Here is a 25,163-nt window from a genome sequence, read left to right on the forward strand (position 1 = left end):
TGACTCAGGGGATGGAAGGCGGCCCTGGCACAGCATGGCCATTACCAAGTATTAAGTCTGCCACATTCAGGCCAAAATATCAGGAAGCTTATATTTTTCAACACTAAAACACAGGATGATAAACATGTGTTATTTATTGTATTTTCTGAAGACTACCACTCTTGTGTATTAGGGCCTATCTTTAGCCCTGACCCTAAAAGGAACACCTTAAGGGTCTATGGGAGCCTTGGGAATGAACTGTTAAGTGGATATAATAATTTGGGAGTGGGGCAGAAGAAGAAACCCGTATCTGTCTTTAGTGATGTGTCTTTGGACATAACTGACCACACACATACTCATTTATATAATTTATATTGGAAATAACTATACCAAACTGAAGTAGTTGAGGACCCAAGTGCCATTGCTAAGTCTGCATTCTGCTAAAGAGGTCAAAGTTGTGGATCCAAAATCCATTACATTTAGTTATCCCTATAGAAGTCAAAACCTCTGTTTTGCCAGTCTATGACTATGTGGGGCTTTATACACCTCAGAGTGGTTATGTAAATGTACTTTATTGGTCACCAGGAAAGCCTCATGAAATTGTATAAATGGAACCACACAAAACCATCCCACCAGGAGGAATACAGCTCAAAGTATGTTGTATGAATAAAAAAATCAGAACTGATCACTGCATTGAATGTATTCAGTGTCATAGCAGCCTGATAGTTTGCACACACCACTGTTCAAATTGAATATTTATTTCTTAAGAAAATATTTATTATTACTTTCTGTGGAGGTGAGTGCTCTAGTAGAAATCAATAAGGAAAAGGTAAGGTTCCCAATGAAATTTATCTACCAGCTTAGACTTGTAGAAGCATGGAAAATGAAGTAAATTGAGAAGTAAATATAAAATTACCAAAATAGAAGAGTAGGCAGTAAATGCTAGGAAAGTTCCTCTTAGGCTGGGCTGCTAATGGAAGTTAAGAGAAGAGGTGAGCAGGATTCAGTAAGTGGGGTCAGGCTGGTGAGAGCAACAGTGAGGGAGTGTCCAGGTGGAAACCACTGTCCGAACAGTGGGCACAGCATGGGCAGAAGATGTAAGATGAAAATTAGCAGGCATTATTACAGCAAGTTGACTAATCTCAGTGGAGATAGTTTTATTTGACTAAATGAGAGATCAGGTTAGAAAAAAATGGGCTTGAATGCTGAATTAAAGGATTTAGACTCTATTCTGTAATAAAACCAAGTCCTTGAGGACTTTTAGAAAGGGGTGTAACATAATTTAAAAATACAGAATGTTAAACTTTAAGAAAATGAATCTGGTACTACACATAATAGATTGATGGGAGAGAAGCTGGAGAGAGGGAAGCTGTTAAGTGGATGATAGATTAGTTGAAACAATAAGAGCTAAACTAGCATGGTTGTATAAGGTTTGGGAAAGATAGGAAAGATACTAACAATAGAATGGAGGCAAAATTTTTAGGACTTAATGATTACTTAGCTATAAGAAGGTTAAGGGTGGACGTCAAATCTAACAAAGCTTTTGGATGAGATGCTTGAGAAATATCAGTAAAGATTCATCACCCTATCACCCTGGGAAGTGCATTTGGAAGCATTTCAGTTCAAACAGGTGGCACTTTGCTCAGCTACTGCCTGCAGGTGCCCTGGCCTCTCTCTGCTTGGCTGAAGGCTAACCAGGTCTGCCTTATGCAGACTCAGTCCTGCCCACGTCTTGTGCTGTGGGGAACTCAGACATCTTTCTCTCCAGGGGGGCAGCCTCCTCAGAACCCCTTCTCCTAGGGGCCATGGCTGCAGTTTCATGGCTGCTCCCCAAGTTTCCACTTTGAGTGACCAGGTCCCCTAACTTTCTTTCCTAAAATAAAATTGCAATATTTCTATTCCAGGTCTCAGGTTCCTATGGGGGTGGGAACACATTTTGAGATCAAGTTCACATCAATGAACTCTTTACCAATTTCTGCTGCATTTTATTCCCAGACTGTATCTTGTTTCTGGCTTATTCTGCCTCATCTGGACTTACCTCTTTGATTGCAATTCTGATACCTTCTGGATATTAAGAACAGCTTCCCCTCAACCTTTTGTCCCCACCTTCATGAGACCCCTTAACGAGGGATGCTAGTTTGGGGTGGATTTGACTTTGCATCAGCCCTTAGCACAGGTGAGTCATGACCTGAGTCTTTCTTCTTCTCCTGAGATTATTAATCCTTCCTCTGACTGATTGCCCCTTGTCTCTTTTGGTATCAGAATCAAATCACTGTCGCCTATACATCTTGTGAGATGCATGACTGTGGCTATTCTCTTAGTTTGCCAAAATCAAGGCGAGTGGTGATAGCGTGACATACATTTCAAAATGTTCAGGAGGGAGCTCAACATAAGATATCAGGAGGTCAGAGCCTGACATCAGGCTCAGGAGTCCTCCCGATAGCCAGACACGTCATTACAGTCACCACAAAAGGAAAGATAGACATGTACAAGTGAATCAGGAGAAAACTCTTAACAGCAAAACTTTACATCGAAAACCATCCCACAACTTGCTCTCTTAAAAAATAAAACACACACGCTGGTGAGAAGCAGCTGTGTTTTAGAGAGGACAGAACTTTGTTCCTACCTCAATTAATTTTGAGAAAAAGATTTTAAAATGAGCAGAGGATAAAAGACTGAATACCGAGAAGTCATAACACTAGAGAAATAGAAGAGAAGATGGCGTAGATGGAGGAGAACAGGGTCTGGCGCAGAGAGTGAGTGGGTGGTGGGAGGTGACAAATCCTTCAAAGTGAGGATGCAGTCAGCCTTGCTTCTCTCTGCCAGGAGCAGTTGCTTCTTTTCCATTCCTGCAGCCTTCTTCAGTGAAAAGTTTGTGATAGCAAATTAAAAGTTTGTGAAAACCTTTGGTCTTGTATGTTTATCCTTGTACAGAAGGTTTGGTGGGAGCACTTCTCAGCTTGGCCATGATAATGAGAGAATGAGAGATTGATGAGTTTTCTTGGTGGGCACCGTGGCCATGGAGGCTTTCATGCTTATGCGCCTGTATCCACAGGACTAAATCTCACCGAGCAGGAAAAAAGAACAAGTGACACATTTCCAATTCAATATCAAACAAAAGTATATCATGGCCTCGAGCCAGTAGATATTCTGAGACCAGCCTTTTTCCCAGTCCCTTAAAAGTAACCTGCTGGAAGTCTTTTTTTAAGTGCTGTACTATTCAGCACTATTCAACCTCTGAGATGAAGGACTTGCCATTTAATGGGAAGCTACTTTTCAGTGTAGAGATGTTGCACTAAGGCCTTAGCTTAGCTCTTCTCCAGAGATTCTCATCGCGTCTTAATAAAATAGACCTGCAAATTCTATTGAGAGTATGAAGGTAGATAAATATGCAGATTTGAGGAGTAAAAGACTATTTCTCACCCCCCAGGACACAGGACACATTATGATGAAAAGCCAAAAGAAAACATCTGAATCTCTCACAGGCATTAGGAGTTTCTGTTGAAAAATTGCGGAGAATAATTAGGATTAAATAGTTTTTGAGCTATTTAATTAAGCTGTGAATGAAAGAAGGTTCGAGTGTGCTGAGGAAATTAATAGGTCATGGGAGTCTGGAACTAAACTTGGCACCCTAAGTTGTAAGCCCCGGTGCACTTTCTTCTAGGAAATGGTAAAACTCCACAGAATATTGTGCCTGTGTTCCAGCCACTCTGCACTATTTGAGAGCTGAAGCTGAGGCATTTGATGGATGAGTATGGGCAAGTGGATCATATTGAAGACCAAAAGACATGAACGTGAGTTCAAGTCCTGTCTTTAGTCTTAACTGCGTGATTCTGTGCAAAGTGCCAAAATTCTCTGAATCTCAGTTTTCTTTTCTGGAAAGTGACTATGTTTACATGTGCCTTAAGATTGTCACAAAACTTGACTCAGTTATACATAAGATAAGTCTGGTAAATGTGCAAGCACCAGGAGAAGGCAAGGCATTCAGACAGCACAGCATGGGCAAATGCCCAAGGCAGAAAAACCTGGAAATTCCTGCTGTCTCAACCAAATTCATGCTCAAGTTCTTTCACTTTGCAAAAAGGCTTTAGCATTTCATTGACTTTTCCTGGTTTTAATGTGTGGGAGTTTATTGGGTACACACATAATTACATAGATCTTTTGAGAGGGTAACTTTCTACCTCTACACTTACTCAAATGTGCACTTGTCTGTATGTATCTCGGTGTACATGCCTGGGAGACACAATTAATTAAGACAGAGGAGAGGAAGGAGATATTTTTGCCTGTCACATATATATTGATGTTCCTTGTGAAGTTTTTAAGTTTCCTTTCAGTGAGAGAGGACAGAAAGGAGCTCTGCTTCTGTAGCAAACCAAGAGACAGGATTATTGCTCGCAGTCAATGTAAAAACAACTACCCATCCAGCATGAAATCCTATCAGGATTTCAGCAGGACAGGCTTCCCACAGCTTCCCATTTCATCAGAATTTTGGGCTTCTAGAGGTCATGCATTGGTATATATTTTTTTTAATCATGAAGAGGAAAGATGGGCAAAGAGAGACACACCCCCAGTGTTCCCAAGGGCTGCCCCCCTCTACCATCCTGCCCACTTTCAGTAATCTCATTGTCTACACTTACCTTGTGTGCCCACATGTAAGCTGCTGAGTTTTAAAAGCATTGAAGGTACAAGTTGCAGGGACAGATTGAGGATATCTGTGTTTGCTGAGATTTGCATCATGAAATCAAAGCTGTTGGGTACAAACATTAGTTGACTTAATAAAGTGGCTATTTTGATTTTTATCTAAAGGTTAAAAAAAGCATCAAGTTAAAGAAATAACTAAGTCTTAAGCCAAAACTGGATCTTAAAGTGGATAAAAATCTCTCAGATTCCCACATTAGGGACATTTATCTTGTTTGTTGAGATAAGAGTTTGTTAATGACAGTTTTTTTTTTTTTTGCTGAATGTCTTTATTATTCCATTTTTTTCTCCAGTTGTTTTACTTTCTCTGCTTTCCTGCTATCATGCTAAGTAAGTTACACTGAATTCAAAGTTTTGGGTAGTTCTATTTTTAAAAGAGATATGGGCCGTTCTAGGACCTCCCTTCTGATTATCAGGCAAACACAAAGAAGCTTCATTTTGGGTACAGCCACCAAAATGGCAAATGACTATACTGATTGCTTCCAGTATTTGCTGAGTAGAAACACTGATTCATGAGTAGTGAAACAGCAACATTACTCAGAAAAAAAATGCAAGTAGATCTTGTGGTTCATAGGAATGTATTGACACAAAAACACTTTGTTTCTTATAATCAGGAGGAAAACCCACAATCACTGTTTTCTTTTTAAAAAATAATTGTAGCTTGTCAGAGTTTCAAGAATGGTCAGGGCTAAGATAATGCTAAGGCAGAGACCCATGGTGGGGGCAGGGGGTGAAGAATGGTGTCAGGTCTTTGTTAAGTCAAAGAATTTTGTCGTTCTCAGGCTCAGGCATGTGGGCACAAACCATGAAATGGGACCTTAGTGACCAGGATGGGCTCAGACAGAGATGCTGACATTCATTCTGGCGCCCCATTTGGTCAAGATGGCAAGTCTATGAAGTGTTCAAGGCACAGTGTCCACTGATTTGTGACAAAGATGCACCACACGAAGGGAAGAATTTGGAGGCTGAGATATCCCTCTTCACAGGCTCTGTGCTCCCTTCTCTAATTCAGTCTTTTAGAATCATATATTTGAGGGTGACGAAACCAGCACAAAAGAAACTATTAACGAGCTATTGATGATAGCATATGAACGTGATGAGTAAGATAATGAAAGTTACACAGTTAAGCAAAATGCAAAGGAACTCCATTGTAAGAAGGTTTCTGCCATAAAATTTGAACCTTATGGATCAGATTATATGTACTGAGATCTTTTCATTTTTGTTGGATGAAATTTTAAGTGATCTCTCTTTTGCCACTCTTTTGCATCTCCTACCTTCCTTCTCATTCTGGAAATCTCCCAAATTCCACTGCCAAATGCCTACTTCATCTCAGTTAGGCACTGAGAAATTGCTTGCAGATCCTGGCCTATTTTCTTTCCTCCAAGATCAAGTCAAAACAAACGGTAGTCTTGGTGAATCTAGCCAGAAGGGCAAGATTTCGTCCTATAAATAGGGAAGGTCATACCACCAAAGTCATTTTATCACTACAATCATTCTGCTTTTGCTTAAATGAGACCCAAATATTTTGAGGTAGAATAAAGAATACTGAAGTTAATGAAGGAAGGACCCCCAACCTCTTTTTATCTCATTATAAACACTGCTTAGAAATATAAACATCGTTACACAAGAATTTAATTTTCCCCACTTTGCTTTCCAAATCGGTGGTAATGTTCCGGTCCCCAATGCTCAATTTGGAAAGATTCAATGAACCTGTGCACTGAAAATGAATATCACCACAATCAGATCCTGAGCCCTCCTGAAGCTGTTAAACCTCAATATATATGTTTTTAATATTAGTTGATGTGGATTTAATATAAACCAAGTATCCTAGTTAATTAAACGTGTTGCTAGGAATATTTTCAAAGCTTAATTTAAAGTCATATTCAATGGCCTTGGGCACCATTTTCATATCACTGGAGTATTATCTGTTCATCTTGGATGAGTAATAAACACTAGGAAAGAGACAGTGAATAGTATGTGTTTTCCTCACTTTCCCAATACTAGCTATTTACAACACAAAACAAAAACACTGACTCTTTAGGAGTTATCTTCCTGGTAACTCAGTCTTCTCTCTTTGTCTCTCTCTGTCTCTCTGTCTATCTGTCTCTCTCTCTCTGTCTTTCTTTCTCTGTCTCACTCTCCCAGAATCATAAGAATAAGAAGTATCCTCCAACAAAGCAAATCTGAAAAGCACAATTATTGTGGCTGGACAATAGTGATTTTGTTTCTCAGAATATAATTGGCAATATTTGGAGGCCATTTTTATGGTTTTGATGGTGATGAGGGAGGTGGTTTTTGTGACATTTAATGGATAAAACACAGAGATGTTGCTCAACAATCTAAACACACAATACAACCTTCTGCAATAGAGGATTAGCCTATTAAAAATGTCAATAATCCTGAGGTTAAGGAACTCTTCTCTAGGAAATGATTTGCTAATTCTCAGATGTCCCAGATACATTAAACACAGCATCTTAGAAAATAAAGGTCCCTGTTCCTGAAGTGTGGACACCCACATGGATTTCCACATATGCACATGTGCCTAGTTTGGTCCTTCAAGGAGCAACTCTAGCACAACTTTCTTCACTGGCTTTCCCTGGTGTTCCTGTGCAAAGGAATATCTTCTACCCCTGTGTTTATAGACAGGCAACTACTGCAACATAGCGTACACCAAACCCACTTTATTCATCTTAATTAACCAAAATAAATACATGTCTAAATCTTCTCAGCTATAACTCTCCACTTAGACCATATGCTCCTTTTCTTTCTTGCCTGACAAGATATGTGTCTCTCCAGAAAACAATATAGAGCTAGCTTTGAAAAAGGGCTCAGTGCATTCTTGCTAGTGGATGGAGTGAATGGTGTTTACTTACCTGTATTTATCTATTTGTTTAGATTTACAATCATTTGCCTCCTTAAATAAAGTAAAAAAGAAAAACAAAGATAAGATCAAGTCACAATAAAAAAAAAATTTAAAAGTTAGCCACAACACAGGTTATTTTCTGTGCTTCTTCCAACTGGAGGGGAGTTCCAATGATCGCTGCCTCAAGTTCTATTAATATGCTACAACAACTCAACAAAACTCAGGGAAACACTTATACCCACCAGTTTATTGAAGGATATGAATAAGGATACAGCTCAACAGTCAGATGAGAGAGATGCACTGGGCAAGGTGTATGGGTAGGCATGGAGAGCTCTGTGCCTTCTCTACATATGCCACTTTCCCATACCTCCCCATGTTTACCAACGAGGAAAGTTTCTCTAAAACCTGTACTTCTGGGATTTCATGACGTGATTGAGCATTAAGTTCACTTTCAGCTCAATATTTTCTCAAGAAATTGGTGAGTGGGCTGAAAAGTGCCACCTTCTAACTAGCCCCCATTCTGTCATCAGCCAGGATCCCATCCAGTTGTCCTCCATAGAACAAATGACACTATCACCAGGAAACTATAGGATTTCGGGAACCCTCCATTAAGAACCAGGACTGAGACCAACTTATAATAGAAATATCTCACAGATGGATTAGTAGAAATGTTCAAGTAAATAATAAAGCAAAGGTGTTTCTTGATGGGGGGGGTAAGGAAACAAAAATCAAAACGTTAAAAACACATGGTAAAGACAAGTAGCTGTTATTGGTTTGGTAAAATCGAGTTGTCGGATGAACTGGGTGAGGTCACAGCTAAAATATATTGAGGTTAGATGGTGAAGAACCTTGTATGTCATGCCAAGGGTTTTGGCTTTTGTCTATAGTGTTGAAGGAGGAAAGTCTGTTCCCTTCTTAAAAAGACACTGTGGATGGTGACAGAAGGGTTTGCACCTGCAGAAAGCATTTGGCAGTTGAGGGGGAGTTTGATGGGTGAAGAGGATACAATCCAACCAAGAAACATCAGTTTGTTTAAATAGATACTGAATCCACAGGTCTAGATGTTATCCTTCTCCAAGCAAGGGGGAGACAGCCAAAGACGGACAATGGGGACATAGATGCAGTTTTCCCAGCAACACTTTTTGGCACTGGCATGCCAATCAGAGGGCTCCTTTCATTTCCTGTGGCAAGACTTCATGAGGATGTGTACCTTTCTGCTATGGTGGCCAAGTGGTAAACAGAAGTCTCCAGAACCCATGGTGATTTCTGTCAATCACCCCTTGTTTCCCAACTTCCGTGACAGAGCTAATAAGGGAAAACAGGAGTAACAGGAACAAATAAGTCCATAGAACAGTGCTATCAAGCCACAGCAGCACGAATTCGATCCCCAGTGGGTCAGGGCGCTAACCCACATGGCACAGCAGACCTCTCCTGACTCGCCCACTGCTCCCATCAGCAGTGTACTTCAGTAGATCCACCTGTTCTGCTCCCCACTCACTCTGGTGAATCTTCTCACCTCCCCCATAACTCTGGCCTACACCCCAGTTCTTGAATGCATAAATAAAAAAACAAATAAATAAATAAATAAATAAATAAATCTTTTTAAAAAATCATAGATATGGATGAGAAGCTGGCTTTGAACCTAGTCTCTCACTTTTAATAATTAGGCTTTCTTCCAACAAATGTGGCAATGTCTTGTTAGCTTTTCTCTTGTCATTGAGAAGAAATTCCTTACTTCCTCTTTTACCTTCCCACCTCCTTGTTTTAGAGATAGGGGTTTGTTGGGTTTTTTTGTTTGTTTTGTTATTTTTCAATTATAAAGTGATAGCACCTTAGGTGGGAAATTCAGAATAAACATGAATCATCTGAATTCTAGAGGCAATTACTGGTAATATATGAAAGTGGATGTTATACTCTGATGAAGATTTCATATTTGTCATGAGCCCATGGTTAATTTAATACTTTTATATGTTGCTAAAAAAAAAAAAAAACTATCACTAAATAGGGTGTATGAATTAGAATGGAAAATGATCCCAGCTATCGCAAACCCTTAGCTACCTTCGTTCAGATGATCTGACACCAGGCAATGATGAGTGAGTCCCAACAAGACATGTACCAGCTCACAGCATGGGCATAGTGTATCTTTAGGTGTGGTATTTAGTAAATAGATTGCATTGAGTGGATCTTCTACAAGAAAATGTAAACTGTTGACTTTCCAATCCAGGCTGTTAGATGGAAAGCAGTAGTTCTTTAAGGCAATGACTGCCTGGTCACTGCCTGGTGAATGCCATGTGGCCATTCACTATAATGTTAAATACCATAGACCCACTTTATACTGGCAGCCATTTTTCTTTATTGTCAGTGCAGTCTGAATAGCAGACATATGAGGAATTGGTCTTCATGTGCTAAATGGGACTCTTTTCATCCAGTAACTAATAGATTTGGGAGAATATGTTTCCCCCACTGTTCCTGGTGATAACTAAAGTCGAATCATCATTCATTCAGGTCAAATTATTTTCCTGTTAGACATAAAATCGCTAAATGAGATCCACTGGAATCAAGATGAGTTATTGCTCTCTTGGTTTATTGAATAGGAAATACTCTGGTTCAGTCAATTCTCAGAAGCTCTAAGGAGCTGTGAACAGCTGTTGTGTATGACCCGCTCTGGGGATCAGCAAGAGGGCAGCTACTTAGAGCATGACTCAGAAATTGCTCCCATATAACCTCTTAATTTGATTTGCCTAGAATTTTTGCTTTAATGGCACAAGATGTCCCATATTTAATGCCAAGAGGAAGGGGGAGAAAGGAGATATTATGAAGAAGGCAGAAAGAGGGGTTTTGTGCCCATACTGTGTCTCTCCTCCTCACCTAGTTCTTAAAAATCAGTAGACTAAGCTACAAAGAATGCCCGGACATTGTCAACATCAAGATGCAATTCAGCACCATTTTTTCCAGACTCACCCTCCTGACTTTGTCCATTATCTGCTTGCTCTTTAGCTCAATGGCATGGTGATTCTTGGTCTTTTCCCTCTGTTTTGCTATCTGATTCTGGATGTTTTCGTTGAAAAGCTATTGAAATCCTTTTATGGTGAACTGAATTTTGTCTTCTTGCTCTTCTCTATTCTCCAATCCTTGGTGGAAAACAATTCACCCTAACACTAAATCCTATAAGCTGCACTCTGGGGATATTTCCCTCAAACCCAATTTTACCAGATCACCCATCATGGTAGTGGGAAGTACTGCACACTGAGTTTTCACCACTCAATTATCAGAAATCATCTCACTCTTATTTACGTGAAATAACTGACCTCATCCCAACCATTACTTAAATATCTTTGGAAAATTACAAAATACTGTCCCAACTATCAATTTTTCCCTACCCTTGGAATCTGGAAGGAGGGTGCAAGTCAAAACTCTGAAATTCCGCTTTTGACTCTTTCCAAACCCCAGAAGATGATGTGGCCTGTACTGCAGTGAGGCTCAGAGGGAAAGACCCCAGGAGTGTGCATCTTAATTAACAATAGGAAATGTGCCTCTAGCTTCTTTTCAAGGCAGCAGCAGCTCCTGTCTTGGATGATTGTTGAGTATAAAAACCCCAAGTTTCAAAATGCTACACTCACTTTTCACTAAGAAAGGGTATGGTGCCAGGAAAGCAGGGTGGCACCCAGTCAGCAAGTAGCCTGGAGCCTTCAGTCCTGCCAGCCAGTCAGGAGGGTGCTGGCCAGGTCAGGTTTCTACTACCCTCATATCCCTTTTCCCCATCACTGCCTTCTGGCCTCTAGCCAGGAGGATGACTATTCTGCTAGACTGAAATAAGACTGGAACAATGGAGATGGGAGGAGGTATGTATTGCAATAGTATCTAAGAAATAGGATTGATCAGAGCCTGGTGACTTCCTGGGAACTTTGGGTAAGAAAGCTGGGGGAACAAACTGTGATTCCTAGATTACTAGATTGAATGAGAGCTCATCATGGAATACAAAAGGAGCAAGTTTGGAGAACAAGGAAATTTGTTTTGTCATCCATTCATTGTTTTAACAATTATTGTCTATTTCTGTATCATCTAGTTGTTGAGGATCCATAAGCAAACTAAACAGATAACCCCCACTATCATGAATTTTATATCCTAATGGATGGAACAGAAAATAAACAAGAAAAATGAGCAAACTATAGATTATGTGTTATGCTGAGGACTACGAAGAAAAACAAATTGGTGGCGAGGACAGAGAGGGAGAGCTGGATGGAGGAAAGCACTAATGGAGCAGTGACATTTGAACACATATCCGAAGAAGATGAGAGAATGACTTGGGCAGGATGGGTGCGGGACTAGGAAAGGGGAGGTTCAAGGTCTCCTTGTGGAGGTGTGTGTGACCTATTGAGGAGGTCGAGGGAGGACATGGCCACTGAAGGTGGTGAGTGGGAGAGGAGTAGGAGAGGAGGTCCAGGTAATATTGGGCCTCTCACCCACAAGGACCCATGTACTTCTGTAAGGATTTTGACTTTATGAGGGGAAAGCAGGGGAAAGTATGAGGGGAAAGTAGCAGAACTTGGGAGGATTTTGTGCAGAGTACTTAAATCTGGCTGATAAAGATTGTGAGATTCATGCTGATTTCAGAGGCATTAATGCTAAAGAAAAAATAAACATGTCTCAGAATGGATGAACTCATTATGTTTTAGAAGGATCTCTCCAGATGTTATGTTGATATGAGACTGTGGAGAGGCAGGCGCAGAAGCAGAAAACCTGTTGAGAGACTTTACAAATACCCAGGGGACAATGACAGTGGCATGGACAGGATCACAAAGGAGCAGTTTTGAAGATAAGAGGTGGTCAGGTTTTGAAATACTTTCAAGGTCAAAGAGACACCACTGGCTGATGGATTTGTTTTAGAACAGGAGAAATAAATGAGTAGAGAACAATTTCAAGATTTATTATATTTAAGTGCCCCAAAATACAGAGTTTTACTGAAGTCAAGAGATAGAGAAATATCAAAAGGTGAAAGAAAATAGGCACACACACAAACACAACAAAAATGCTTTGGAGCTAAGTCTCTCATTCTCTTCCTCAGAATCTTCAAAGTTTTTATTTAAAGACAAGAAATTCTTCAAACCTTTCAATAAGGTCCTCTTTGAGAATCCAATGAAATCTAGGGATATCACATCCCCCAATGCATATGAGTCTATGTGGACAATATTATATATAGTCTTAGGGATTTTACAGATCCTCTGAAGTCTTCCATGGAATCATATCAGGGACCTCTCTTTATGGTGATAGTAAGCATAGTCAGAGAAACATTTTTTGAACATTTACAAGGCAATCTGCTAAAGGCATTATATGCATTATTTCACTTATTCCTCGTAAGATACACACACACTCACACACACACACACACACACACACACACACACACAAACTATTGCTATCTTGTGACCCTATTGAAGAGAAGAAAAATGAGCCTCTAAAAGCAAGGTCATAAATTAATTAGTGGCAGAGCCAAAGTGACTCAAGATTCACAGTCACAGTTCCCAATCCCTATGGCCTTTGCCTTTAATTTTTTAATTTTTATTTTGAAACAGCTTTAGATTTATGATGAGCAGTAAAGACAGTGCAGAGACTCCTTATGTATCCTTCACCTGGCTTCCCGTTATGTTGACATGTCACCTGATCATACTAGACTTCTCCATACAACAAAAAATGGTATCAATCAGATTAACTTAAGAGATGAACAACTGCTAGATAAACAGACATAAGAATAAGACCATTGTCTTGATTTGCTGGCAAAAAAGTCCATTCAGTTCAATTGTCTGTGAAGTTTCACTGGATGACATTAGGGTCTTTGGGAGTCACCCAGATGACTTTGCAATATTAAGAAAAGTTTTGAATGAGATTCAGTATTCTTTTTAAAGCATTAGTAAAACTGGGCCTCCCTGGTGGTGCAGACCATTTACTGCCGCACTGGGAAGCTGTTGGCAGCCTCTTCAGCATGGGTTCCATCCCAGTCGGCTGACGAGAATCCCACATGGTACGGCAGACCTCTTCTGTCTCGCCCGCTGCTCCCCTCAGCAGTGTATTTCGTCAGTCTACCTGTTCTGTTCCCCACTCTGTCTCTAGTGAATCTCACCCTCCCACGCATCTGGTCTGTACCCTGGTTCTTGTATAAATAAATAAATCTTTTAAAAAAAAGGATTAGTAAAACTACCAGAACTTTTTTCTTCTAATAGTACTATTGGGGGTCCCATGATAGGAAGGGACTTTTGAGCATCTGGAATGGAAAGTGTAATATTAGAGATGCTTTAGAGTATAGTGGTTAAACGTGTGGACTCTGGAATCAGAGTGCCTGGGTCCCTTTGTTATGTTACTCATCATCATTGTGACTCTTTTTCCTCACCCACCAAATGAGAAGAACAGTGCTCCTCCCTCAAAGTCTTGCTGAGATTAACTCAGCAAATATTTATGTCTCTGAAAATGCATAAAGTTGATTAGAAGAGTTGGGGCCTATGAGATTCCCACCAATACTTGCTTAATTCTCATGAAATTTATCATATCTCATGACATCCCTCTTCTCTTCAATGTCATATGTAAAAATATTTCTAACCTCATCAAAAACTGGAAGTCCTTTTGTCCTTTTTCTGTCAGGTGTCCAATAATTTAGTACATGCTTCCTCAGCAGTTTCTAATCTGCCAAAAAAAAAAAAAAAAAAAAAAAAAAAAAGCTAGGTACTTAAGTTTTATGACCTCTACACCAGATACTACCTCTAACTTTCCTTAAGCCCCTCCATTTCCTAATCTTAGAGACATTTTATTCCTATAACACTTCCCTTTTTTATTTATTTAAAACATAGTTTAAATTCCTGGAACCCACTACTGTATCTACCCTGTCTGATCTTCACCCATTCCGAAACCATAAGCTTTATGTTTTGAGTAATTTAAGCACAGTTGGCATGGCTAACTTATTTTCTGTCAACCCATTAGCCTAAAGAAAATGAGTCTGCTTCTGATGTGGTTTGGATTCTTTCCCCCAAACTTATCGTATCACTTACAGATCTTACTTTCTGGAGTAATACAAACATTGAAAAAACAGCTCTCTATGGGATATTTACTATCTCTCAGTATAAATTGAAAATTGCCATTATTTTAAATAATCTCTTCTCTACAAGTCAAACAGGAGAGAAATGTAGAGGATAAAGGAAACCAAGAACTATGTCCTGCTATGTAATTTTTGTCCCTAGCTAAGCCTGGATATGCCACATGTGAGCAAAAGGGAAGATGCTTGAACTGCACATTTTCATTTCATAGGATTTAAGGAAACCTCTAGAACAGGACTGGTTTGAAAAATTGGCAGAGTGACTTGCTTCCTAAGAGAAAGAAAGCAAGGGGCTTCTCTTATACTGATTTATTTAAAGAAGCTAAATTTTTCCAGTATTCTAACCCCAGGGAATCTCAAAGCTAGGTATAACTGAAAGAAAAAGTTATAATCTTCATTTTGCACAAGGTCTTCTTATTCATAAATAGGAAGCTTAGCTTCAGAAAATATATCATTGTATGAATTAAAAATCCATTAAGCTGCAAAAACCAGAAAAGTTGACTAAGATTCGTACAAGCCATGAGATAGCTAGCTATTAGAATGATATAGAGATAGATATGTTCTTACTAATTAATCTCTAAGAAGCTGATTTATAGAGTTGTACAGCAATGCCAACATGGAACTGGTAGATTTTTATGTGATTTTCTAGGATTCCAATAATATTGCCATGTGTCTGGCTCAACTCCAACTGTTAAGTTTTCACATGATTGTACGCTAAAGTTAGACTTAGGGGGGTGACCAGGACAGTGAGGAGAGAAAGAGAAAGAGAGAGAGAGAAAGCGAGAGAGAGAGAGAGAGAGAGAAAGAGAGAGAGAGAGAGAGAGAGAGAGAGAATCTTTTCTGATCCTCTCATTTCATCCGGGCAATAAAGGGAAATCTTTTCTAGAAACTCCCAGAACATTTCACCTCATATCTCACTGGACTGGTCTGACTGAGCCAATGCTACCCCTAATCAATCACTGGCTGAAGAATGGGATCCTGGTGCTTGTCTAAGAACAACCACAGTTCAGCTCCTGAGACCTGGCATCTTGCCTCCTGAACAAAACTGAGCATTGTTAACAGAGAGAATGGAGACAAATGACAGTGTTTGCTATGGCCACAAAGGCAGGCCTCATTGTCAGCTCATGCATTCATACATAATGCTGGGGCAACTTTTTTGGTAGTGAAGTTGTTAAATATCTGGGAAATTACACTTAAATAAAAGGACTTTGGGAATTATCTATTTTAAATTCTTGCCTGCACCCCTAAAAGAATATCATTGTTGATCTCAATCATAGTGTGTATCATACTATAGAAAAATAAACAGTGAGCTGCATGCAGATTTTCCCAGTATCTTTTATGATTTGGTACATAAAAGACACTCAGGAAATCTTTTCTGCTTGAATTGGTGGAATGAATCTTCATTAAATAGGTGAACACACTAAGGCCCACAGAAGAGAAACAACAGGACCAGTGTCACTGAACCAGCCATGGACCACAACTTGATTCTTCTGACTTGTGGTTGATCTTCAGTCTCACATATTACTTGTCCAAAGAAGGCATGTAAGAATTTTTTGGTGTACCCGAAACAGCAACTGCTCTGGGAAAAAAATGATGAACGTAAAACCGAAGAGGGAGTTTCTCTCATGTAGGATTGCCTGGGAAGCTCAGGAGAGAATTAAAATAATCAGCACTTAGGAGAAAGAAATGCCCCTAGGAAGCTGAAAGTACAGAGACCCTGCAATTTGGGAGCCAGATGTCTCTTGTATAAGGAGCTACATCCCCAGTTCCAGCCTTTACCACACTCTGCAGGAAGATCCGAGCTGCACTGCCTGGTCAGCCTCCTGACACTGGTGTTGACCTTCCTGTTTGTTTGGTTTTTTTTTTAATGACTTGGTTATGTGACTTTCTAACTGTCCTCCTATGTCCCGGGGTAGTGGGTTAAGGATGAGGACACTTCACACAGCCCTGTGTCTTTTCTTTTCTTTTCTTTTCTTTTTTTTTAAAGATTTATTTGTTTATACAAGCACTGGGTACAGTCAGAAGCACGGGAGGGTGAGAGAATTCACCAGAGCCAGAGCAGGGAGCAGAACAGGCAGACTGACAAAATACACTGCCTAGGGGAGCAGTGGGCATGGCAGGAGAGGTCTGCACGCCATGTAGGACCCTCACCGATGGCCGGGGAATGAACCGGCACTGCAGAGGCTGCGGGCAGCTTTGCAGCCCAGTGCTCAACCACTGCGCCACCAAGGGAGGCCCCCTGTGTCTTTTCTAACTGTCGCCTATTGGCAGAATGGCATTTGTTTTATGGTAGCATAGACAATTAGCATATCTAATATGCCATTGGAGCAGTCACAGCCTGTTATGGGAGAAAGTGGGACTGATTTAAGCTTGTGATTTGTTTTCTTTATGACAAAGAGAGTGTAGAAGACAACTCCTTTTCACTTTCTGGAGATACTAGTTATCCTTAATTGCTAGGTGGAGACAGACCTTCATTTAAAAATCTTTTCCCAAATGGGAATACGTGTATTTCTAACTTAAAGTTTCCCTAAGTAGTTATGTGCCTTAGGTTTTTCCATCTCCTACTTTGACTCCTTAATGGGCTTTGTTGAAACCATTAAACCATTTTCAGAATGTGAGTTCCAAGAAGGCAGAGACTGGTTCTTATTCAGCTCCAGATCCTTAGTTGTTTGAGCCTTAGTACCTGCACATTAAATATTTGTTGAATGAATGAAAATCCTTTAAATGGATTGTCTTCATTGTGACCCCAGATAAAGTTGACAAGAGGTGGGCCTAGTCTCACTCATTATTTCCTTGCTGTCTTCATTCCAAACAATCCTGGAAAATCATAAGGAGACAGAAGTCAATGTCAGAAGCATCATATTGTTGTTGGAATCAGGTGTGGGGTGGAATTAGCACTCCCAGTGGGTGCAGGTAGATTTATAGAGAAAGATCAGTGTCCTGAAGTCTCAGGTCTAGCTGGACATCTGAATAGTGAATGATTTGATACTTTTCACCCTCATTTCAAATAATGGCATGGCTAATTAAAACCAAATTGCAAGTGCACAGGCCCCATCAGCTATGTTTGTGCACTCAGGGGTTTGAGATATTCCCTACCTTGTCCAAAGGATTTGATGCATGGTTTGCTCCCTCTTCCTCTTCTTTTCCATACTAATTTCTTCTCATTTTGAGGCAGCCAAGCTCTAGCATTTGTGAGGTAAAACTGGCACCAAATTTCTCTTCAATATGCTGCCAGGTGCCACACATTCCTTAGAGGGAGAGCCTCCCAGATTTCCTGTCCGCCCAGATTTCTGGTGACAAGAGGTGATGACAACCACAGATACAAGAGACTCAGACTCTAGAAAGACTATTAGCTCCATTCAGAATTCTTTCTCATCCGCCTGTGGCACTGAGCAGTGAGAGCACTGGCAGAAGGAGATGCTGCTCGTGCTATCCCAGCACAGACTCAGGGAAAATAGGGGAAATATTTTCCATTTGGTTTTCAGATGAGTGCTATCAAGCTGTCAATGAACAGACCCTTCCGTTGCTTTTGAGTCACATCAGAGAGCCTTAGCCAAGGGTCCCAGCAAGCCAGTCCCCAGGAAGGTCTCACATGCAGTGGGCAGTTTGGGGCTGATCTTGGCCGGGATTAGCACTTTGCTTTCCATTTCCCCAGTTAACACTTGTTAGAAATTATAAAAACAAAATTTATCCCAGAAAACAAAACAAACAAACAAACAAAAAAACCTAAGCAGAACAATTACTGTGGGAGAAAGTAAGCTGTCTGAGCTACACACAACCTGCCTCCCAGCCCTCAAAAGCTGATGGCTTCGCAGACCACTTCTTCAGCACCTTTAAGGAAAATACTATACTATTTTAACTGTTTCAGAACATGGGGAAAAAGGAAAAGTTCAAACTGATTTCATATAGAGCCAGCATAGCATTGATAACAAAATCTGAAAAGGCATGGCTAACAGCACACACCTATCAATCTAAATTATGACTATGCATTTACTGTAAAAACCCAAAATTCTCAAATAAAACACTGGTACCTAAAATCAATAAGCATATTAGATTAATATATTATGTTAAGAAAAGTCAAGACTTTCATATTATAAAATCTATCATTAGTCAAATGTCAATAGGTTATTTGACTGTATTACCTTGGGTGGGATATGAGGGAGGTCAAGACAGAGAAGTGGGAGAGTTTTACAGTTTTTTGAGTCACATTTCCCTGGAGAGCACACAGCAAGCTCACAGGACTGGGGTGGGAGCACAGGGGAGGGCATGTGGCAGAGGGGGAGGGACAGATGTAGACATTGCCTTCATAGTGTTTTCCACAGGATGAGGTGGTGGGGCAAGGTGAGCAGGACTAGGATGGGCTACTTGGAATAACTTTGCTAGCTCTGTTTTGGGCAAAGCTGGTACCCATCCCTGGGGCAATTTTCAGATGTGTGATGGCCTTTAGTGTGAAACCCCAATAAGAGATGGTGGGGTGTGGACTAAATCATCTGCTCAAGAGGAGTTGACTAGCATCTAGCCAGGGCCTTCAAACAGAGTCAAGAGAGCATTTTAAAACTATATTATATAAATAACAGAAAATAACAAAATTTCAACATATATTTAAAAGAAATGTAATAAAATTTAATAGAATATACTCTTCCTAATTAAAAACAAACTTTATAAAAAGGAATAAAAATAGTAAGAAAAAATATTAATAGTTAATACTACTATTTAAATTTTTCTTTGACATAATTTTATGTAAAATAATTAGCATCAGACTTTATGAAAATACTAATAGAGTTTTCCATTAGGGTAGAAATGAGATAAAGACATCTATTATCAGTGTATTTTTAATAATATTCTGAATTATTATGTTATATGAAGAAAAGAAAGAAAGAAGTGGAAATTTAAAATGGAAATTATTTGCAGAGGATGGAACTGGACACTTAGAAAATCCAAGATAATTATGAAAATATTAGAAAATATAAGAAATTTTAATAAAGAGACTAGTTACAAAATCAGTATGCAAAAACATACACCTATTACTAATCATTTACCAAGTATAATAGAAAAACTATGACATTTAAAGTAGCAACATCAAATTTAGGTGAAATAGCTAGGAATTAAGTTAGTAAAAAATATATAGTCTTGCAATACAGAATATATTGAATTCAACTAAAATCATAAAACAATATTGAAAAGTATGTATGTTAAAATAAGAAAATTAACTAATCTAAAAATTCTTTATACATGTTCTGTATTCTACAAATTCAATATTTCAGTCTCAAAGCAAGATATGAGTTTTGGAGATATTTGATAAAACTATATTTTCAAAGTTACATGCAAAAATACTCATATCTTTTTCAAAACTGTGATTAAACTTTACCAGAAACTTAAACACATTGGCACAAGAGTAAATGGGTAAATAGACCAATCAATCTAATGTGATAGTAAGTAATAGGCTGTAATATAAATGAGGATATTGTGGATGGTAAGGATAGAAATGAGAAAAAGGGCCTCTCCTGTGGCGCAGTGGTTGAGCGCTGGGCTGCAAAGCTGCCCGCAGCCTCTGCAATGCTGGTTCGATCCCCGGCGGAGCGTCCCACATGGTGCGACAGACCTCTCCTGCCGTGCCTGCTAATCCCCTCAGCAGTGTATTTCCTCAGTCTGCCTGTTCTGTTCCCTGCCCTGGCTCTGGTGAATTCTCTCACCCTCCCGCACTTCTGACTGTAACCAGTGCTTGTATAAATAAATAAATAAAAATAATAAATAAATAAATAAATCTTTAAAGAAAAAATGTTTGATTCCTAAAAGATAAAAAATTTCAAGAATAAGCAAAATCATAAAACAAGTGACAACCTTGGGAAATATAATATTTTAGTAAAGGATTACTTTTACTTACATATATAAAGAAAATTACATACTTTTTTTTAAAGAATTGTTTATTTATGCATGCAAGAGCTGGGGTACAGGCCAGAGATTGGGGGTGGTGGTGAGAGGATTCACCAGAGACAGAGCGTGGAACAGAACAGGCAGATTGAAATACACTGCGTGCTCGCTTAGGCAGCACATATGCTAAAATTGACTGAAATACACTGCTGAGGGGAGCAGCAGGAGAGTCCGGAGAGGTCGGATGCTCCATGTGGGTTGCTCGATGGCTGGCCAGGAATCGGGCTTGTGCTGCAGTGGCTGCCGATAGCTTCATAGGTTTCATCTTAACCCTTGAGCCACCAGGGAGGTCCCTTACATACCTTATATGAGACTTATGACATAGATGAATAGAAAAATAGATGGGAGGGTATGGGTATGTAGGTAGATAGATAGAACAAACTATTAAAAAATGGGAGTCCAATAATTTTATTTCTAAAAACATATTCTGAAGGTATAGTTACACAAGTATGCAGTTATGTTTTAACAATAAAATAGTTGTAGGGTAATTTTTAATGGAAATGGAGGGGGAAAAGAATAAGGGTAAGGAAAGAATGATGGGAAGAAAGGGAATGGGGAGGGGGAAGGAAGAAAGAGAAAAATTATTTAAAAGGCATCTATCAATATCTAGAATTGACTCTAGAGAATTAAATTTTTTCCCAGAAAAATCTATTATTTCTTTCGTCTTAAATCCAAATGTATTACCTGAAAGGCTTGAGATTTTTTTTCTCTCCTTTCTGTAATCTTTTTAAAAATTTGTTTGTTTTATTTATTTTTATTAAGGTGACATTGGTTTACACAACATAATTCAAAAGTATAGATTCACACCTTTTCAGATATATGTTACCACACCACATCCACCACCAAGGTTTTGGGTTTTATAGAGTTTTTGATAATGTTTTTATTCACCACACCCACATTGTATTACAAAGGATTTAAAGCAACCTTAAACAATATGTTGTATATAGTGAAATAGAGCATATAAAATGTCACATCAGATTTTGAGATGTTGATTCTCACTCTCACTGACCATAGCAAATTGGAAATTATAAATTTATATAATTTATATATTATATAATTTATATTATTATATTATATATTATTAAGTTCTGAGTTTCCTGGTGGCCCAAGTGAAAAGATAAGAACATAGAAAATTTCACGTTATAAAAGTTTATTTTTCAAATATTCAGCAAAGATTTTTCTTGCTCTTGAGTTGTGAGGAACTATCTTACATGAATTTCTGATTGCTTATTTTTGATGGCAGGGAACACTGAGCGACGTAGCATACTGCATTTTCAACAATATCCTTTCAATATATACTGACACAGATTAAAATTGAAGGAACTATTCCAGATAGTTCTAAAATCATTTTCAAATGCCACTGTTGTATTCCTGGCAGAATGATTTATATAGAAACAATTTAAGCCCTGAGAATAAACAAAGTGCAATGGTGTAGACAAAGAGCCATGTCTTGGATGCAGAATACTGAGGTTGAAATCTCAGCTCCAACACTTAATATTTGTGTGATCTATGGAATTTTAATTAACCTCTTTATGTCTCAGTTACTTTTCTTATAAAATAAGGATAAAAATAATAGCTACTTACGGGGTCGTGATGACTAAGCTACTTAACATATGTAAAGTGTTAAAATAATACATAATACATAGGAAGATTCAAAATAGTATTAGCAAGAGCATGATATATTCTACCATGTTTATGCTGAATCATATTCAAAATGCAAAAAATTAGGAAAAATGTATTTGTCAAGATGAATAATTGTTTCTTCTAATCTTTGTACATTAAAAAAAGTTGAATTCTAGATAACAACTATGTAAATGGTTATCCACATTATTTCACATGTTGTCTCTCTGTTATCCTTCTATAAATCCTTTACTTCTGAGTGCTCTTTGTGGGGAGGAAGTATCTGGAGAGCTAAGTGTAGAAAAGCATTTCTATTATGACAGGAACAGTTTAGTTGGCACATTTAAAACATGACCTTTCTATTTCTGTGTTCAGGATTCAGAAGAGTTTCAGAGTGAAGTACCAAGAAGAAGCTCTTTATAGAGACAGGGTAACTTTGTTACTTCAAGAATAACTGTCCAGTGCATGTTGGAAGAGTCTTCCCTGCCAAAGGATTTCTGTGTCAAAGACTAATTTCAGATTAGGGAGTGGTCTAGACTTGTGACCTGTAAACTCAGGTCAGCCCACCTGTGAACTGCATGGTTCCAATGGGGTTTGGAAACTGCAGGACTAAGATGATGAGACACATCTGGATAGAAATGTGAACCATTCTACCATTTCTCAATGATGCAGAGGCAGGGTTCCTTAGAGCAATTAAAAAAAAAATCAATCCCCCCCCCACAAAGAAGCCTAATACAGTCCCTAAAGATAATGATTTAATTGGCCTGGTTTACAATTTTCAAGCAATCCCTGAGTTTCTTGTATGACCACACCCCTCATTCCATCCTTAGCACCCCTCCCATGACTATCCAAGTTCAGTCTTCTACAGCTTCTCAGTTGACTGCTGAAATAACAACCCCATGACTTTCTCTGCCCTTACATTTGCCCTTTGAGCTATAGCATTAGTAGAACCACCAGAGTAACTTGTCTAAAACATAATTTGACCATATCATTTTCTAATTGTAAATATACCCTGGCTTTGAGTCATCTATATTGTGAACGCCAAGCTCCTACCAGGCACTACACAGATTCCTCACCCTGGCCCTTATTCCCTATTCCTCCCTGTTTACACGTTAACCTCCAAAGAAACAAAGTCTTGTGGTTCTTTAAATATACTATGTGAGTTTCCTCTTCCAACCCTGCATGTGTAATTCCCACTTCAGGGTGTACATTTCCTGTCTCTATTTCCCTGACTGTTATCTGTTTACCATCAAGATTCAGCTCAACTGTCTTTTCAATGTATCCTGCTCCTACTTCTCTCATAAATCTAATACATTATATTGACTATTAGTTTGTGTCTATATTATCTTCTGGAATATAAATCAGCATTTTCGATATACTTAGTGCAGTGCTTAGTGCCTAATATTTTCTGAAAAGACAAAAATAGGGCTGTTCACTTAAAATAAGGGGGTCAAGTTACTTCATCAAATCCTATCACAATGTCTGAATGAAATACCACTTGAGACCTCCCATCTTCTCTTCCTCAATTTCAAGCAAGTTACTGAAGTCTAATTACTTTTTCTTAGTACCTTAGAATATGCAGCTTATGGGCTCTATAAAAGGATACATATGCTGTAAATTGAGTGTGTTGGGGTCATTTTGTACACCCATTAGCCGGGGTGCAGTTATTATTGCTGCACAACAAACTACCACAAACTTAATGATGTAAAACAATAACAACTTTATTGTGCTTATCAATTCCAAGGGCCAGAAATTCAGACAGGGCACGGCGGATTGCCTTACCTCTTCTCTCTCAGTGATGTCTGGTCCTTAACTGGAGTGTATACATAGCAGGGGGCTGGGATCTTCACTCATGTGTCTAGACTTAACCGACATCATTTGAAAATGTGAAATGCCTGCACTGATGTCTCTTGTAGCTGAGTTTGTCACTGCATAGTCCCTGGGTTTCTCCAGGGAGCCTCCCCAAGAGAATCAGGTGGGGGTTGCATGGGCTTCTGTGACTTACCACAGGGACTCATTTCTGCCATACTCAACTGGGTGAAGCAATAGTAACTTCCAGAGCCTGATCCTCTGAGGACACTAATAAAGCCCAGCTTCTAGATATCTAAGTCAATGTCTAGATCCATTTATGGGACCGCTCACAGTGAGCTCCAAGCCCTCGCTGGTGTTCCTCTTAGGGTGTTCCTGCGAGGGAGGGATGATTCATTTCTCATTGACCTGGCCTGCAGGGAGAGGTGGAGTTATGCATTCATATAAAAGAACGCTTCTCAGTTTCAAGGTCCTGGGACTTCTTTGTTTTAGGGGTACCCCCTCCCTTTAAGATTATTGTTCTAGGGAAAAACATGATCTTCTGTGATATATCTCAGGGCCTGTCTGAGAAGAATATGCTAGAGGCTATTACTCCTATGTTTCAAACAGTAACTTTCCACAATCTTATTCTTTTCTCTCTCCTTTTTTGTAATCTGACAAGTTTCTTTGAGTGTTGGAGAAACAGCATATTGCCTTAAGGGACAAGATATTTCCTATAATGCAGGCTTCACTCTAGTACTAGAAACACCACATTTTAGGATCTGTCCCTTATCAGTTAATAGAGTTGAACAGCCAAGATAGCTGGGAGCTTCTGCACCCAGCCTTGCTCCTCAGAGCTGACCTTGTGTTTTCAGTCTCTGCTCATGCCCTTTCAACATCGTCACTACTCACCATCCTTTCCTCAGGGCCCGGTACTTGTCCCTTCCTCACCCAGAGGTGGGTTTCCTCTGCACAGAGCTGGCACATCATCCCAACCCAAGGGAGGGTGAAATACAGGAGACCTTCTTTAAAAACCAGCGCTCCATGCCCTCTTGGAAAAATTTCAGGCTGCTTCACAATTTCCCAAACAGCCTTCCTTATGAGATTTCTTAGATTCTCTTTACTGCCAAAAGTGCAGCTGCTCTGTGTCACCTATCCTCCGGGCTGACCTCCCAAAAGACCACCATGGCAAAGCCCACTTGT

The sequence above is a fragment of the Talpa europaea genome (assembly GCF_964194135.1).
Source record: "Talpa europaea genome assembly, chromosome: 4".
NCBI classification, from domain to species: Eukaryota; Metazoa; Chordata; class Mammalia; order Eulipotyphla; family Talpidae; genus Talpa; species Talpa europaea.